Here is a 19,062-nt window from a genome sequence, read left to right on the forward strand (position 1 = left end):
ACCAGTGTGTACTTCCTAATCCCTTCACATCTTTTACCCAGTCCCCCAAGCATTATTCCCTTTGGTAACCACCAGCCTGCTCTCTGAGTCTGTGAGTCTATTTCAGTTTCCTTCATTTGTTCACTTATTTTGTTCTTTAGATTCAACATATTAATACAATTATCTGGTATTTGGCTTTCTCTGACTGACTCATTTCATTTATCATAGATTCTTGCATCCCCCAAGTGACTCATTTGTCCTGTGATAATAATATAGTCTGGAACATTGAATTTACTCAGTTTAATCAGTTTTTGCTTTTGATTTATACACTCTGAAGATATTTTTATTTTTTATGGTCAGGTATTGATTGTTTTCTTCATGGATCAAAAACTGGTTAACATCTTAATTTTGAAAATCATTTTTCTCCCCATATTCAACCTTTTTATTTTTTCTCAAGTTAGGATATTGTATTTTATAGAAGTAGGGTAAAAATGAGTATATTATATATATATACACATATATATATTTCAAAATATTTAAACTGTTAAATATATGTGTTTTTAGCTTATCTCTTAATTCTCCAAATGTTTTTCTTTTGCACTACAATCTTAAATCTGATTTTTGTTCTCATAAATGGATGAGGTAGGCACTGCCACAAATTTGGTATCTAAAGGACTTTATTTTATAAACAGATATTTAAATAATATGAGAAACTCTCTCTAGCATGTGAAAATATCTCACAATAGAAAAGTTCTCCATTTAAAACTGTAGTAGCTGTTCCAAGGGCAGAGTAGGCTTCATGGACATGACCTGAGGAGTCTAACAGTGTCCCACATTTTAGAAGGACCCCATTCTTGGTTTATGGCTCTGCTGTTGCTATCTTGAAATTCTTAATAATTTTTAGCAAAGGACCCTACATCTTTATTTTGCACTGGGCCATGTAAATTGTGTATCTGACCCTGACACAGAGTAATACAATTATGAAAAATATCAACCTATGTTTGCATAAAGTGATATATTATTTCTATATTAAAATTTACCAACTTCACACAAATTGGCTTTCTCCTTCAAATTCTCTTTCAATACAATCACACTTCTCTATTTATCCCAATATGTAGTAATACAAAAATCTGTGTTTTTTTCTCCTATTACACTTTTTTAAAAATCCCTCTGCAACTATCCTTGTCTCATAGTTGGATCATCACAAGGAACATGAATGGATTTGGTGATTCTTGCCTCTCCTCCTTTACACTTACCCTGCTATACTAATATTCCTTTTAAAGAACTTTAATCACAGCATCATAGAATATCAAGGAATTCTTGATATTTTGTAACATAATATCCTCTCCCCTATAGTACCTCACAAAAGTGAAACAACTAGTCCAACATCCCCTGTGTGGTAATGATAGAAGTCAGTTGGGTGCCAAAAACTTCTGATTTTCACTGATTATTTTCCCCTCCATTACAATGTGCCTCTCTTATAGCTTGTCAGTTTTTTAAAGTAACTTCCTATTTCTTAAACATCAATCCTAAATTTTCTCAAGAGCTTCTCAAATTTGGTGCACAACACCTATGTAGGTTAATCCTAGGTTGTACCCTAGCCTGATCATCACAAATTCTATTCAGATGCATCTGCTTAACTCTCTGTGGCTCATAAAAATTCTATATTTTTGTTTTTCATATTATTTCTCTTAGCTGAAATTACTTTGCCCTCTCAAATCCATCCTAAACCCTACCCATATTTCCCATAGGTTTCCAATTCTCTTATGAAAGCTTCCTTCTCACTCTCTTATCAGGTATGGGAGTTCTTAGTGTATCATAAAGTTTAGCAGTTAATCGTGTACTATCACTTGACCAATCCAGGTTTCCAGTGGCAAATGAAACAATCAATTCTGGCTACTTTATATATATGGAGAGAGAAAGAGAGGGAGGGAGGGAGGGAGGGAGGGAGGGAGGGAGGGAAAACTGAAACATCAGTATTTAAAGTTTATGCTGGCAATACAATATTTCAAAATCACTGAGATAGTACTGGAAAAGCCAACCGTTTTCTGCCTGAGCTTCCAACAAATCCCAGAATTAAACTAAACTAAAGATCTTTTGTGGTTGAATCTGATTGATGGGTCTGGAGGACATGCCTGCACCTTTCTATGAGAGGTTTCATATTAACTTTACCTATAATTTGATAAGGTGGGCCAAAACCACAGGAAGTTACCTAAAACATGAGGCTGCTCAGTGTGAAAGAAGGGGAACAAAATATGAAAAAATATTCACTCCGGTGATATGGTTGTTAAAATATGCATGCTTATTTTGTTATGTCTAAAAGCATTTTAGTCGTAGAAGTAATAAGTTATGTGTCATGCTTCTTCATACAGACCTGGAGTCCTATTTACCTACATTTAAAAATGGGTTCCATTAGTATGACTTTAGGCAAGAAAATTAATTTCACTATTGCTAATGAAGTTAACTCGCCAACAAATTTTGGATAATAAAACTCTGTCTCACAGAATGATTGTTAGAACTAAAGGAAATAGTTTAAGTGCCCAGCACAAATATTAGGTGCCTTATAACCTTGGTTTCTTGTCTTTCTTTCTCCTTTATATATTATTCTATAAATATTTAGTTGCTGACTGGCTATTTTAAGCCAGAACTCGCCTGTGCGGTCGGCTATTTTTTCATCGTGACTGGTCAGCAAGGATTTTTAAAATTACTTAAATTAATGTAAGTGCAGACACGAGTAATCTTGTGCCCCGTCAGCAACGTTTGGACAGGGAAATGCGTGTATACTCCTGACCCATCAGTAAGGTGTTACAATAATGAGCACACGAACTTTCCCGAAATACTTTATATTCTGTTCTATAGCCTCATTAATAAAAATTACAGAAGAATTTGAAAGTTAATTGTAATAAACATGATTCATTGTGTTGTGGTGGGAAGGAATACCTCTTACATAATAGAAACTGAAGAGGTCATTCCTACCATTCTAGCCTGGCACAGTCAGAGGGCTGGCCCATACCTTGAGTTGGGAAAGATGTTCTCTCTCAACATAGTGACACTTGTTCAGATAAGGTGTTTAATAGAGAATAATAGCAATGTTTTAAGGGTTTCATTGGAAAAATAAAATGAAGTCCTTTAAGCAGAGAGCTTGAACAGAGCCTTGAAAGAATTAAAATGAATAGATTACCTCTTTATTGTCATTGTTACTTCGTTGCTATTATTATGGAAGGTCATATTTACTGTAGGAGTCATACCACCTTTCAGGTTGTTTGACCAAACTGTTGTTGAAAACAGTTCTGAAGCTTTCTTGCTTTCTGTTTATTGTAAGTCTGTTTATTTTAAGTCTGCCATAAATTTTGAGAACTCTCAATGCTTAAACTCTTTGCCTTAATTTAGGCAGAGGTAGATTCTGTTGCTTACAAACCGAGAACTAAAACTAATAAATATACAAAAAATGGTTGCCTTTGAGATTTTAATAATAAAGGGCCTTGCCCTGCCGGGCGTGGCTCAGCGGTTGAGTATCGACCTGGGATCCAGGCGATCGGGGTTCGATTCCCAGTCAGGGCACATGCCCGGGTTGCGGGCTCGATCAATGACTCTCTCATCATTGATGTTTCTGTATCTCTCTCTCCCTCTCCTTTCCTCTCTCTGAGATCAATAAAGACATAAAAAAAAAAAATACAGAGAGGACGTGGATGGAGATGAGTGAAAACAGTGATAGGGAATAGAGCCAATAATATTGTGGTAAGTTTGCATGGTGACAATTGATTACTGGAATGAGTGGGGTGATGACATTGTAAGGTATAAAATGTTGAATCACTATACTGTACACCTGAAACTAACACAACTAACATAATATCGTGCACCAACTATAGTTAGGTTGAAAAATAAATTGAATAAAATTTATAAAACATTCTCTCACTTTTATCTCTTTGGATGTAGAAGTAATCCTCTCGATATCAATCTAGTGTATGTTTATCACTTTTTTATCTTACCTAGAAACAATATAATTAGGATGCTATTCATTTAAATATTGTCTATTGTTTTCTTTAAGAGGTATTAGGTTAAGGCACAAGGGCATGGCTGCGAAGAGCTTCATTGTGCTTTAAATAAAGTCTCTGCGTATATACACACCTTTTCTCATGTGGAAAGGATAATATTTGTGAATACTTTAGGTTCTATATGTTTAGGTTTGTTTGTTGTTGCTGTTGCAATAGTTTTTGGTTGTTGCAATTAAGAGGGTTTTACTTTGTTTTTTATAAAATTTCAGATAATTTTAAGAATGGTCTGGCTATCCATCATAGAAAATTTTGATTCTTCTAGGAACAGTTTGCTTTTATTTTTTTGAGTGAATTTTGATGCATGCTAACATTTTATGCATATGCACTAGATATGTCTATAAATATTTATGTGATGCACATTTTTTAACATATGGAATTAACTTTACATACTTGTCAGATATTTTACATTTCCTGTTTATTACCTGTTTTTTGGCTCTCTTCAGTATCTCTTTGAAGTTCTTACTAAACATTAGGGAAAATTGTGCTTTTGATCATAAATAAATAACAAAGCATAAATAGATAATATATATATTTTCTAAAATGAACTCTGTATTGGTCAATATAGTAAGTTATTTTTAATATATGTAAACTTTGATGACCCAAGTTGATATATAAATTATATTTCAATTTTGGGTGAAAATCTAATCAGAAATAGTGTGAATAGGTGAAAAAGATTTTTTTTCCTTTTTGAAAGATATGGAAATACTATAATACTCTTTTGGTACACTGCAAATAATCTAAGTTCTTATATTGCTGCAGCATATTGATTTTTTTGACTATAAGATCCATCATAATTGAAGAATAAACTATCCTATTTAAATTGTGGCAGTGTTGCCAGAAGTATATTATTTAGAATTATATATTAAATGAATTTAAATAAGTCCCTTGGATTTATTTATCTCCCTCATTTGAATTAAACTGCCCTTCTGTATGGTAATGAGAAGATACAGAATCCCTACTTAGTGGTGAAGAATGATTAGAATTTTAATATTTCTTTTGGAATATAAATTAATCCTCTAGTTAGTAAAAATGGAGAAGAATGTGCCTTGCTGCTCTGCAGCGCTCACGGAGAATGCCGTCCTGCCCATTAGCTCTGAGCTTGCTGCCTCTGTTTCCTTGCATGTTTTTCTAATCAAGGACATACTTTCTCCCCCGAGGCACGTGGGAGTTTAGCAATTACTTGCAGCTCTAACACTAAGCAATTCTTCTGGGACTGCAATCTGTTAGAGTTCAATTTTCTCAACCACAGACAAAATGATGAGAGTGAATTCATTCTTTCAGAATGAAACCAAGTGAATAAACTAAATGTGATTGAAATGAACTTAGGTGGCACTCATACATAAATCAGCAGACTGCCCGGCTCACGTCCCGGCTGCACATACTTATGGCATGTGTTTCATGTTCCAGCAACTTTTAAATATTTTATTGTTTTATTTTCTAATCTTCTAAAGAACTGTTTTCAAAGTCCCATTAAAATTTAATGTAAATGTAAAATGATATGTATAGATATTGTCATATCATCCTACAAAGAAGTTGTATTGTTTTCCATGCTCTCCAACAGTATAAGAGTGACACTGTGACCACACAACTTCACCAAAGCTTGGTGGTAACAAATGCTGTCAGGAGGAAAACAAAAACCTGAATTATTTATTTTTTGGTTAATCCTCACCCAAAGGATGTTTTCCCGTTGATTTTTTTTTTTTTTTTTTTTTCATAGAGAGTGGAAGGGAGGGGGAGAGAGAGAAATAGCAATATGAGAGAGACACATCGATTGATTGCTTCCCAAATGCGCCGGGGAACGAACCTGCAACCCAAGTATGTGCCCTTGACCAGGAATTGAACTTGCAACCCTTCAGTCCTCAAGCTGATGCTCTAACCACCTAGCCACACTGGCCAGGGCAGAAAACATGAAACATTTTTGAAAATTTACACTTATTTCAGGATGAGTGAAATTAAATAATTTTCACTTTTTATGGTTGTATTTATGAATTTTGGGGGAATCTATTCCTCTTTTACATTTTTCAAATGAATTGTTTTCCCTTTTTATTTGTAGAAGTTCATCCCTGTTTAAAGAATTGAATATTTTGCCACATATGTTGGAGATTTCCCCCCCAGATTGTGACATAGACATATTATTTGTAGGAAATCATCCAACAAATATATTGGAAAGACCCATAAAGCTATATTTATTGTTGCATTATTGGCAAAAGCTAAGGCTAGAATTCACAGAAATATGATGAGCAGAGGACTGATGGGATAAATTATGATATGTCCCTTCAATAGAATATTAAGTTAATTTGAAGACTAAAGCTGACCTATTTGTGATAGCCAAGATATATTATGGGAGAAAAGCAATACTAAAAGTGATTTTATCTGACAAATAGAATTTAGGGGCAGGACTGGGAGTTTTATATCTTACTATACAACCTTTAGTATTATTTTATTACCATGAACTTTCATTACCTTTATTATCATCGTCTTCATAGTTGCCGTTGTCATCATAAATATTCAAGCACAGAATTATTTTGTTTGGCTTTCAGTTATTTATATTTGAATATACTATATCATGTGAATTTCCTTTTCCTTGGACATTTTTGGGGCCTTTTTTTTTTTTTGGTTGGCTGGTTTTATAAAGAAGAATATCTGCCATGTAATTAATATTGAAAGCTAAGGATGAGTGGGCCACTCTTTGGATGGCGATGTCAAAGTTGTGTAGCTCTTGGAGGAAAAATTCTCATTCTGATTTTTCTATATGTGACTTTGTCTCACGCTATGGGAATTTGAAAATCCAATTTCTATTCTCAAGGGTCCCAATCATACTCTAGCTATAAAATGAGAAGTTTGAACTTCATAAACTTTAGGTTACCATTTTCTCCTATTATCTATGATTCCTTGGCTTTTTCATTTTAATGTCATCATATAGTCAAGATTGTAGAGACACTCAGCACATATGAATTGTAAAATGCCAAGATCACAAATGAAAATTGAATCACAAGTTCATGAGACTACAAATAGGTAAATTCTAGTTAATAGAGGTGGAAAATCCTAACCCATATGCATATCAAGTAATGAATGCTATTTTATCTGTCACCTTTGTACAGTGCATGAGTCTTCCCCTAGGACTGGCTGAATTTCCCAAAAAAAGAGATACTCCCTCTTGTATAAAGGAATTACTACATTAAGTACCATACTATTTTAATTCTGTACTATAAGGGTTTAACAACTACCTACTGTAAAATCTGAGGAAATCAAATAATGAGTCAGAGATAGGGAGAGAATGAGAAAAAGTGAGTCACAAGTGGTCTCCTAACATTTATTTGGTGAATATACCACAATTAAAAGTATAATCTTCTTCCTTAACGTCTCAGAATCTGGTTTGTTCTCCACAATGAAAACAGATTTATCCCTGTATACTGTACTCTTATAAACCAAACTCGTGAGAATGATGTTAATTAATCAGAACACCACATGGCCAGTTTTATTTTTATTTTGGCAGACCCTTCAGGAAGCTAAATAAAAATCGGAAGAATGTATGATTTTCACAGCTTTGGACTATAGAAAGTGAATTGAGATTTAATGCAGTAACCAAAATCTCCTGGTGCATTCCTTTCTCGCTAATGAGATGGTCACGCAAATGGCACCAGGACGAATCAAGTCCTTGCACTGAAGCTTTTGTATCCATTTCCAAAAAAAGACTGGACCTGACTCCAAGACCAAATTTCTCAAAGGTCTTTGCTCAAAACTTATTTATGAAAGAGCACTTGAGAGGGTTGTTCTGGATTTTACTTAATCCTTGTAGATATCTTATAGAATTTTGTTTAACTATTTTTGTTATTTTGATTAATAACTTCTTTTTGACATGCAAATACTCTTAAGAGTTTAAATTACACTAGAATGAGAACATTGGGATCACTTTGAAAGTGAGCCTGACTTAGCATGCTTTGATTGTTTTGCGTACTGATATTGAAAATAGATTTTGAAAGATTTATCTCATTTGATTGATCATCAATCAATGGAAAAATGATCGGACTATTTAAATACTGGCAATGTACTATTTCTGCAGGTGTTACAAAAGTAAAGCTCAGTCCCCTTTTTCTAATAATTCATTCTAAATATTTTTGCTGGTCTAATTTCTTCATATCCAGACAAGCATAATCATTTGAAAATTCTAAAGAAAAGTTATGTTAAGGCATCAAGAGTTCCAACGGCCTCCCATTGGAAAAAGCCATTTATAAAATGTACAAAAGGAGCAGAAAAATAACTCCTAGCTTGCAAACAGTAATTCAAGTAGAGCTGGTGCCTAAGATCAGGGATTAAGATATGATTTAACATTTGCTAAGCAAGAGTGGAGAGGTAACATGTTTTGGGGGACATATTCTCTCTCAGTGGTGTTTAGTTAATGGGGATGCAGTCCTCATGAATAGGATTAGTGCACTTATAAAAGAGACCCCAGAGAGGCCTGTTGGCCCTCTATGGACCAGGAAGCAGGTTCTTATCAGATGCCGAATCTACCAGAGCCTTGATCTTGGACTTGCCAGCCTCCAGACTGTGAAAAAGGCATTTCTGCTGTTTATAAGCAACCAAGTCTGCCGTAATTTGTTATAGAAGCACAAACTGACTAGCACACCCATTAATCATCTGAGGTTTATATTGTGATTTAAACAAATACACTTTCTTGAACTATGCTGAAAACGTTTCAAAAGCTCTCGAAAATACAGGGGTGAGCAAAAGTAGGTTAATAATAATAAATACTACAATAATTAATAAACAATAATACAAGAATAAATTCTGTGTTTAACATACTCAGAACTGTAAACCTATTTTCGTCCACCCCTGTATAAGAACTTGAGTTGTAGAAAGTATTAGACAAATGTTTAACCCTGTTTTGATGCTTTTCAGCAGTATGTGCTTTAAGCCTTTCTCTGATTTCTACCTCAGATTCATGGATGTCTGTTCAGAACTTTGGCATTAGGAAGATATCACTGTTGTAAGTATCTCTGTGTTCTCAGATATTTATCATTCAAATTTTTATATTCAAGGAAGTCTACTAACCACTGGAAATAAAAGTAAGAACTAAGTCATTCTCTCGCTGAATTAATTTTATCGTATATAAGAGATGAATCTCTTACCTTCTTTCTCAAGCAAGCTACCTCTTTACTGTGAGCCCCCACCAAGAAATTTTAAGATTCAATTAGACAGTGCATTTCAAATGAAAATTATATGTCATACTATTTAATAAATGCTTATTCCTCTCTATTGCCAGGTTTCCCCCTGCAAAATTTAAAATCAATAATTAAACCCACTTATATTATTTGCTCATATCATAAAGGATTTTGGTGAATCACTAGAACTACATTTGCAACAATTATTATTTTTCATTCTGTCTTAAGAACACAAGCATACGCCTACATTCTGACTTAAACTGAAAAATTGAAATCTGGTTTACAATGTACTAAGGATTAGTTTGAGGCGCTCTGACATGTGCACTCTTTCCTTCTAGAGGTGTTGCATGTCCTCTAAAGAACAAAAGGTGGAATAAGAGCATTAGTAGGGATTGTCTGAATTTTAAGAGTTACCTTTCTTCAGTAAATTATTACCTTCCAGGTTCTAGAATGAAGTTGTAAAAGCTCAGAAACTTGTTTTTTTTCCCCTCTACTATAGGAAGGAATCAGTCTTTCATGCTTGAGCTTATATTAACCTCATAAATTTTTTTATATATCACAATTCTAACATATTAATCTATAATAAAAACTATAATTCTTAAATGTACCAGAATATACCTGTGTTCTCAGCAGTTGTTAGGTGAATGAAAAACCACATGATAATTATTCATTTCTTTGCTTGTTCTACTAGGGTATATATTTCATTAGAGGATTGATCATTTACTATTTATCTTTTTGCTCCTAGCAACTAGCATAGTACTCAATAAACACACAAGTGTTTGATGAGTGAGTGAGTGAATTTAAATGATATTATTTTAAACCATTATTTATATTTAAAAGAAAAATCTAATTAAATTGTCAGGGTACACTATATGTAGGATTTCTATGTAAACATACTATGCAGAAAGGAAAATCTCATATTTCATCAAGATTGAAAATGTCATAGCCTGTAAAGCGATTGTCATGAAAGATCTGCCTCTATTAAATCAAGCTCTAGAATCTGCACCTTTTCTAATATATAGTGTATATATTTTTAATCACATCAGTGGCAATCTAGTTTGTCCTGACATGGCTATTATAGAAGTTATTACTACCTAATTCACAATGAAATATAAATTCTAAGAGATATGATGTTAGAATATTGTATGGGAAATAATAAATACAGTATTTGTACGTAGAGCAAACCATATATATCATAGAGCTTTCTAGTAATGTCTATTTTCTTAATAAGAAATAGGTATTTTCTCATAATTTTTATTTAAATAAATATGCTAAGGAGGCTTTGAAATAAATTACCAACACCTTGGAAACAGAATGTATAAATACTCTCATGAGCATGATGTATCACACACCAGAAAAAAACATTGTTTGCAGGTATATAACAAATAAAGATGCTTTCCTTTCCTGTTCCTTCCTGATATCTTGGATTCAAACAGCTCTAAATTCACAGCCATAGAAAGAAGAAATTAAAAAAAAACAACACATAATATAGAATCTTAAAATTCATAAATTACACAGAGTGGTTTCCCATCACATTCAGCAATATCAATCTCATTCTAGCTCCAGTGCATACTTACTCATTTCCCTTCAGCACACCCTAGCAATAAATGCAACTTTTTTTCCCCTACACCAGTATAATTAGATGGGCTAATTGGTATTTTGTCTCTAAGTCATTGTTTATGTAGAGGATAGGTTATTTGAAGAACTTTCCTTTTTAAAAATGCAGTGTTGTCTGGGAAACTATGTAACCATATGGCTAGAAATTGCACTCTATATATCTTTTATATTGTACTGAACACAAAACAATTACACATTGGTCCTGAAGCTTAGCCAGATAGGAAGTAGTATAATGTTAAACGGTCCATCGGAGCCGGGCTTTCTCGCTGACCCCAGCAACTGAATAGATGTGGGTCCTAAGGAAAGTTTCTTAACCTCTCTTACCCCCATTCTCCTCATTTGTAAAGTGAGGATACTTAAATCTATTTACATTATGATGAGCATATTGGATAACCTGTGAATGTACTTTGTAAAATGCAATGCATTATAAAATTTCCATTTTTTAATTTTAAATAACTATAATCCAACCACCGAGATGTTATTAAAAGTATAGTCATGCATCGCTTAACACCAGGTAGCTCTGTGAAAAGCGTTGGGCAATTTTATCTTTGTGTGACTATCATAGAGTGCACTTACCCAGATCTAGGTGATATAGCTTACTGCACACCTAGTCCATGTGTACAGCCTCTTTATTGCTCCTAGGCTACAAACCTGTACCACGTGTTACTATACTGAATACTGTACACAATTGTAATACTATAGTAAGTCTCTGTGTATCTAAACATATGTAAACAGAAAAGGTACAATAAAAATATGATATAAAAGATTAAAAAATGGTACATCTGTATAGGACACTTACTATTAATGGAGCTTGCAGGACTGAAAATTGCTCTGGATGAGTCAGTGAGTGAGGGGCGAGTGAATATAAAAGTCTAGAGCATTACTGTACACTGCTATAGACTATATACATGTTGAAACTTGTTATACTAAATTTATAAAAATCAATTTTCTTTTTTCAATAATAAATTCACCTTAGCTTACTGTAAATTTCTTCTTTATAAACTTTATTTTTTTAAACTTTCCAACTCTTAGGTAATAACACTCCACTTGGCTTAAAACACAAACACATTGCATAGTTGTATAAGAAATATTTTTTCTTCATATTTGTATCCTTTTTTCTGTGAAACAGAAACATTAACAGCTTCCATCACTTTGCTCCTGTTCTTCAAGGTCACAGCTGTGGTGGAATGGGGCCTGCCTGATTGGCGAGCAACAACCATCACTGATTTTCCACTTTCATAATCCTTAATCACTTTTAATTTTGTTTCCAGATCAGTTACGCAATGTGGCCTCAGCATTAGCACTGGATTTTGTATGCCTAGGGGCCATGATGAACAAAACAATATAAGATTAAATCAAGCACAAGAAAAAAACATGCCATCAAGAGAGGCAGTACACATCAGATGCATGATGCTGCTGCTGGAGTGATATGGCATATTGTTTTACAGCAAACTTTTTCATAAGTAGAAAGTAAATTCTAAAATAGTGATAAAATGCATAGTACGGTAAATACATAAACCTGTAAGATAGTTGTTTATTATCATTATCACATATTTTATATTTTACATAAGAGTATGCACTATACTTTTATACAGGTGGCAGTGCAAGAAGTTTGCTTACAAAAGCTTCACCACAAACATGTGAGTAATGTGTTGTGCTATGATGTTAAAACAGGAATCATGTTACTAGGTGATAGGAATTTTTAATTCTATTATAATCTTATGGAACCACCATCATATATGTGGTTCGTTGTTGACCTAACATCATTTTGCAGCACATGACTGTAGACTTGCAATCTTCAAATGCAGTGCTGTTTGCATGTATTCCTTCATCTGACAATATTTAAAGATCTCTTACAGCACGTCAAGTAATCTTCAACATATTAGGCATTTGGCCAAATTCTCTGCCTTTACGGAACCAATGTGTAGGAGGTGAGATAGACAGAAACAAACAAACAAAAAAACTGCACAAATTCAGAGTCAGGAGACAGCAAGAGAGAGCAAGATGAGAGAACTGTCTGAATCAGTGACGTGTAATGAAAGCCCTGAATGAGGTCAGGATATTCTGTGCAAAGGGAACATTGATTTTCAAGGCTCTAAACAAGAAATAATCTTATCCCACTTCAAGAATCATAAAAAGGCCATAAAGTAGGGCCTTGTAGGTCAAAGCTGAGTATTTGGATTTTATGCTAAGTACTATAGGAAGTGATTAGATAATTCTGAATAAAAAGAAGATGTGGTATGTTTTGTATTATAAAAATCATGCTGGCTACTGTGTTTATAAAAGCCTTAAGGAGACTTAAGAGAAAACAAGGTAGCTTAAAGGTTGAATTAGATAAATAATAGATGATGTAACTAGAATTAGGCAATGGTGATAGAAGGGATGAACAAATAGGCTCACTGAGTCATTGCGTTTGGGGGGGAGTAAGGTAAGCCAAGGAAAAAAGCATGAGTTTTATGCATTGAGCCGAGCAGTTGCGAGGACGGTGGTGCCATTTACTGAAATGGGTGAACTACATGGAGAAAAGGGCCATTTGTTTGTTTTGCTTTGTTCCCCCTTTGAGTAGGGTGGAGATCAAGGATTCTGCTTTGGATATTTAAGATTCTCATCAAAGCTATCTAAATAGAAGAAGTTTGCTGAAGTATAAGTGAATCTGGAACTCAAAGTGAGTTGAGAACTGGTGATATAAATTTTAGAGTCATCAGCAAACATTTAGTATTTAAAGCCATGGGACAGGATGCATTTCTGAGGAATAGAGTGTAAAGACAGAGGAAAGAGGTCCACGGGATGAACACTGGGGAACTTCAATATCTAGGCATTATGGAAAAGAGGGCCAATAGTCTTCTGTTTGGCAATCCTAATAATTTATTTTCTAAAGCTTGAAGAAATATTTATTGAAAGTTAACATGGATAAATTAATAGCTGTGTTAGTATTGTACCTACTAGTTTAATATTTTTACTTTTGACCAAATGTGCATCAGCTATTTAATCACAAGAAAATTAAATTTAGGTAAAACCCATTCGCTTTTTGTACTGTAGTGTATTTTTAGAAGATTAAGAATACTTCAATGATGTTTATTCTTTGATTCTTTTGAATATTGAGAAGAAACATTAAATTTTCAAATTTTCTTAATAAAGTCTCTACACACAAAATATATTCATACCTGTAGTAAGTTGTAAATTATTTCCAAAGGCTTATATTAACAATTATTTTTAAAACTGTTATTCCAAATAGCATAAAATTAGTAGGATTTGACCTCATTCCTGATTCTTTAACTAAACAGAAGAGTAAATCTAACAAGTATCTAGTTGAATAGCCATAGTGTACAAAGTTCTACAGCTATTGATTGGGATTTTTACCAAAAAAGAGAGAAATATGCAGTTAGCACTTACTTCCAACTTGGAAATTTGCAGTCCAGTAGATCGCAGGATATTGTTGGTGTCAGAAGAGAGGCATTATTAGAATTTCTGTAGCTGGAGATAGCTGGGTTGATTAATATGAAAGGTTGATTGAAGCAAAAGTTAATTGTTTTATTTAATTCAGGAAGGTCATTATGAGTGACCACATAGTTTCTCAAATAAGAAATTAAGTAATTAGTGTTTGTTGAAAACCTGTAACTAGGTACATGTAGAAAAATATTTTAAAGAGAAATACTTTCTCGCATGCTATTTATTCCTCAGCTCTGCAATCTGGATGCTAACCTCTAACACACATCTGTGAACAGTCCCTTCGCTGCTCTATAACACTTGACATTTCTGACTGTACACAACCTGAAAAGATTATCATACTGGAGATTGCCTAACATTAGTCTCTCTTGGTTTTTCTCTTACTTTTCTAGTTATTTTTTTCTCCATATTGTTACAGGTGCCTATCCATCTACAGGCCTATTAAAAATTCATGTTCGTTAGAGTTCTGTTCTTTATTCTCAATCTTAATGTTTACTTTAGGAAACTATAGTTTCAAATATCCTATAGACTTGTTACTTCATGTTTATATGCTCTATCATGTTTTCTCTTGGGTCTACGTCCTTTAGATGTACATATGAAATGTGTTCTGTTGACTGTATCATGATCAACATTGATCAAGTCAAAATAGATGTTACCTTTTTTATTCTTTTAATGTATTCTCCTATATTCCATCCCTCAGCAATTACAAATGGCAAACCCATCTACACAAATTCTCTAAAAAGATAACTGACTATTGATTATTCTTGATTATACTGACTTCTAATTAGAATATATCACTGTTTTCCTAAAATTTATAAATGGCAATATTGCTGGAAGATGGTCACATTCTAATGTCTCAATCATGGCTGTGAATTACAGATTGCTTATGTGTTGGTTTGCATGAGACTCTTCTATGCCTTCCTACTGTCTTTATAGTAAAAATGTAACATCTTTGGCAGGGCATTTAAGTTCCTCCATAAACTAGCTCCAAGCTGCTTATTTAAGACTTGGCCCTTGGTGTTTTCCTATATTTTTTTCTACCCAGCTCTCATACTGGACTGCATACTTGAAATCCCCCCCCCCCCCAAGTAGTCTAGTTATACCATTTTAACTTTGAAAACATTTTCCTCCTGATGAGGAAGTGTCTTCCCTCTGACCCTTTCCTTTTCAACCTGGATTAATTTTTCAATATTAAACTCTCTCTTTACTCCCTGTAGGAATCCTAATCTAACCTCCTACCCCAGGTTGGTTTAATTGCGTCCAATCACATTGTCATAGGAATCTACAATATCTCTATCGCATTAATTAAAGCTGTCAATTCACTTGCTAGTTTTTCATATTATCATCTGAACTCCACTGAAATAGAGGGTTTTTTTCTTTAATCTCTGTGAATATCAAATACATAGTAACAGAAATAAAAAGTTTCAGAAGGAAGGTAAGATATTAGTTACTGTAACCTACTGCAATATTGATGATATAAAATTATATATATGAAGACTATATATATGCATACAATTGCTATATTTATTATTTAGGTTTTTGCAACCTAACTTAAGAATTTACCTAGAGAAATGTAGAAGACAACTGAGAAAAATTAGAAAGGAAATACTGAGTAGTTTGACAATGAATAGGAAGACTTTGCATAACTGTCCAGAACTATGCACCAGCTTCAAATGAAGTGAGGAATACGGCATATACGTTTGAAGAGTGTAGGGTATAGATCATCATTTAGAGACTAGCACTGTTGATTGTGAAAACAGTGTATTTCAGATTTAAAGGCGCTTTAGAGATCTAATACTATCTTGAACAAATCTGGCTGAAAAACACAAACACTTTAATAACATTTTAAAAATACATGGTGAAGTTCTACTTCACACCAATAATTATACCAAAATCTGGAGTGGAGCTTAGGCGCCAATATTTTTAAAAAAAGAAAAAGAGAAAGAAAGTCCTCAAGTGATTCAACTATGCAGTCAGGATTGAGAATCACTGATCTTGTATAGCAAACTCACTTTACAGTTGAGAAAACTGAGAATCTTTACATATAATCTTTAAAAGCCTTGGTCATCTGCTTCCCTGACCCGGAGTCATTGAGAGGAATCAGAGCATAAGGCTGTTAGACACCAGCAGGATGACGGTGGATGATAACAGCCGACAGCTTGACAGGCAGGTCAATACCGCAGGGCCTGGTAATGGATGTTCAAGATGGAGCCTGTGAATCATCAAGATAAGAGTAAATTCCCTGCAGTGGCCTCTTTTTAAGAAGACGGGGAGAGTTATTAGTCCTCCAGAAGATTTCTATCAAAAAATGATTAAAATAAACATTTCCTGGGTTCCCAAAAGGCAATTTTCACTTATGGAAAGTTCAATAGGCATATTCTCCAATGGTGTCAGACAAAAACCACACCATCAGATTATGATGTAGTGCAATTTGGTGCAGGTCATCTTTTGTGTCGTGGGGAGAGACTTGAACTAGCGGTCAAAGCCGGCATTCAAATTCTAACGATGGCTTGCATTTGCAGCACAATCTTAAAGACATGGCATCTACTTTCTTTAAGTGATTTGAAGTCTTTCAAGTTCTCTCTCTCTTAAGGACAGAAAGAGTACAAATACCTAACAGGTTATATTGAAGATAAAATGCATTTTGTGTAAATATTTATATCTGTTCCTATCACAAAAAGGATGTAAGGAAGCTGGAAAAACAATGTGCATTTTATCTATATACCTATAGATATAGATACTTGTGTACAATTGCATTTTATAGATAAACTATTGGGATTTTTGACTGCCCTTAGTTTTTGTTGTTGTTTCATTGTTTGCCTGTCAAAATTTGGGTTTTCTATGATGTTAAACTTTAAGCATTCATTTTAGCATTTATTTTTTATAAGATCATAAAGGCAAGGTAATAGAATGCTTTATACCTTTCTGGTGGTGCTGTCAATTATCATATATGAATATTTTAATTTAGCTCTGGCCTATGTGGCTCAGTTGGTTGAAGACTCATCCCATGCACTGAAGGGTCCTGGGTTCGATCTCCGCCGCGGCCTCTAAGGAGGCAGCATATTGATGTTTCTCTCTCGCTCCCTCTCCCCTTTTCTCTCTCTCTAAAATCAATTCAAAAAAACACATATTGGGTTAGGATTAAAAACAACAGCAACAACAAAAATACTACAATCAGTTTGTTGAAATATCATTCTATAAGACTAATTCATAAGTATGGAAGTTGGGGAGCAGTTGCTCTATCTTTAACCTCTCATTGAATTTCCATGAAGAATCAATACAAATACTGCATTAAAATTAGAAATGAACATATAATGTTTAATTAGAAATTTAAAGTCAATTAAATAAGGGAAGAAGAACCTGTCAATAAAGTAACATTATCCTATTTTTATAGCAAACATTTCAGTATAAAGGTAGCTGATTGATATATGTGTTTTTTACTGAAATCCATACACATGAAATAGTCATTTAAGTATCTATCTATATCTGTGTGAGATATAATTTTTTTTCTTGTACTCTCTAAAGTATGCCTGTATATTTTAAAATATGGTTGATTTTTCAGATTGAACCTACTGTGATGCTGAAAACTGATTGAGACATGTTAAAGTTCACCTAAAAGAAGTTTCTCTGGATGACCTAATTTATCACGTTAACCAAAATTATGTGAATTTGTATATGTGTGCATGTGTGTGTGTGTTATTTTGCTTACTCAAAGGAATTTATGAGAATGAGGAAATAATTTATGAGAAGGTGCTTTCTGATGATAACAAAGCAAAAAATATTAAGTCTGAATTCCAAGTATTTACATAAATCAACTCAAAACAACTGTATGAATATCTTCATTTTGTAGAGGAATAAACTGAAGCACAGAGTTAAGATAACTGTCCAATGTCAGACAGTGACAGAACTCTAATTGGTACCCTGGCAGTTGCTTCTATAGACCATTCTCTTAACCACTGCACATACTGCCTTGAAATATAACTGTTCTCTTTAAAATGAGATATGCTAGTTATTATTCTGGCACTAGTGATAGAAATTCAAATAACTACCATGCGATAAGGTACATATGTTGCTATACATTTAGATATATATTAGATCTATATGTATTTCATAGAAAAAATGCAGTTAATTATTTTAAAACATCCTTTGAGTTTCTAATATAGCTTCGTAATAGCAGTTGGAGCAAGATGCAAAGAAATAAATATAGTCTTAGGCACAATCTGCCAAATCTGTTTAGTTCGCTTATTTGTCACTAAAGAAAGCCATAGGCTCTTGTGTCAGAAAAACTGAATTAGAATACTGCAAGTGCTGATGCTATTGATTCTTGGATATGCATTTCAACTAGGAAATTCAAAACAAAATTTCTCAGATTCCCAGCATCAGAGAAACATGCGCACTTATTACACAGTTTTTATTTGTCTAGACCATGAGGCAGCAAGCTAGTACCCAAGGTCAGAGTTGGCCTGTGCCTGTTTTTGTCCAATCTGCAAACTATGAAAGGTTTTTACATGGTTTTAAATGGCTGAAAAATAATTTTTCTAAATATATTTTTATTGATTTCAGAGAGAGGAAAGGAGAGGAAGAGAGAGCTAGAAAACATTAATGATGAGAAAGAGTCATTATCAGTTGCCTCCTACATGCTCCCTACTGAGGACTGAGCCAGCAACCCGGGCATGTGCCCCGACCAAGAACCGAATTGTGACCTCCTGGTTCATAGGTCGATGCTCAACCACTGAGCCATGCCAGCTGGGCTGAAAAATAATTTTTAAAAAACATCCTTATTGCTCTGGCTGGGTAACTCA

General features: G+C 33.9%; 1 protein-coding gene across 7 annotated transcripts in view; it reads left to right on the plus strand.

The window, feature by feature from the left end:
• The window catches only part of MGAT4C (MGAT4 family member C), a 668,022-nt gene that overhangs the window by 108,003 nt on the left and 540,957 nt on the right, over positions 1-19,062 (plus strand). For 3 of the 7 annotated variants that reach the window (XM_087814509.1, XM_087814508.1, XM_087814511.1), the window contains one exon: positions 8,973-9,021. The exons of the other annotated variants lie outside the window; for them this stretch is intronic. The gene's annotated coding sequence lies outside the window, so the exon portion shown is untranslated. The remainder of the gene's footprint in view (positions 1-8,972; positions 9,022-19,062) is intronic. 7 annotated transcript variants of the gene reach the window in all.

The sequence above is a fragment of the Miniopterus natalensis genome, chromosome 2, assembly GCF_054644295.1.
Source record: "Miniopterus natalensis isolate mMinNat1 chromosome 2, mMinNat1.hap1, whole genome shotgun sequence".
Classification (NCBI taxonomy): Eukaryota; Metazoa; Chordata; class Mammalia; order Chiroptera; family Miniopteridae; genus Miniopterus; species Miniopterus natalensis.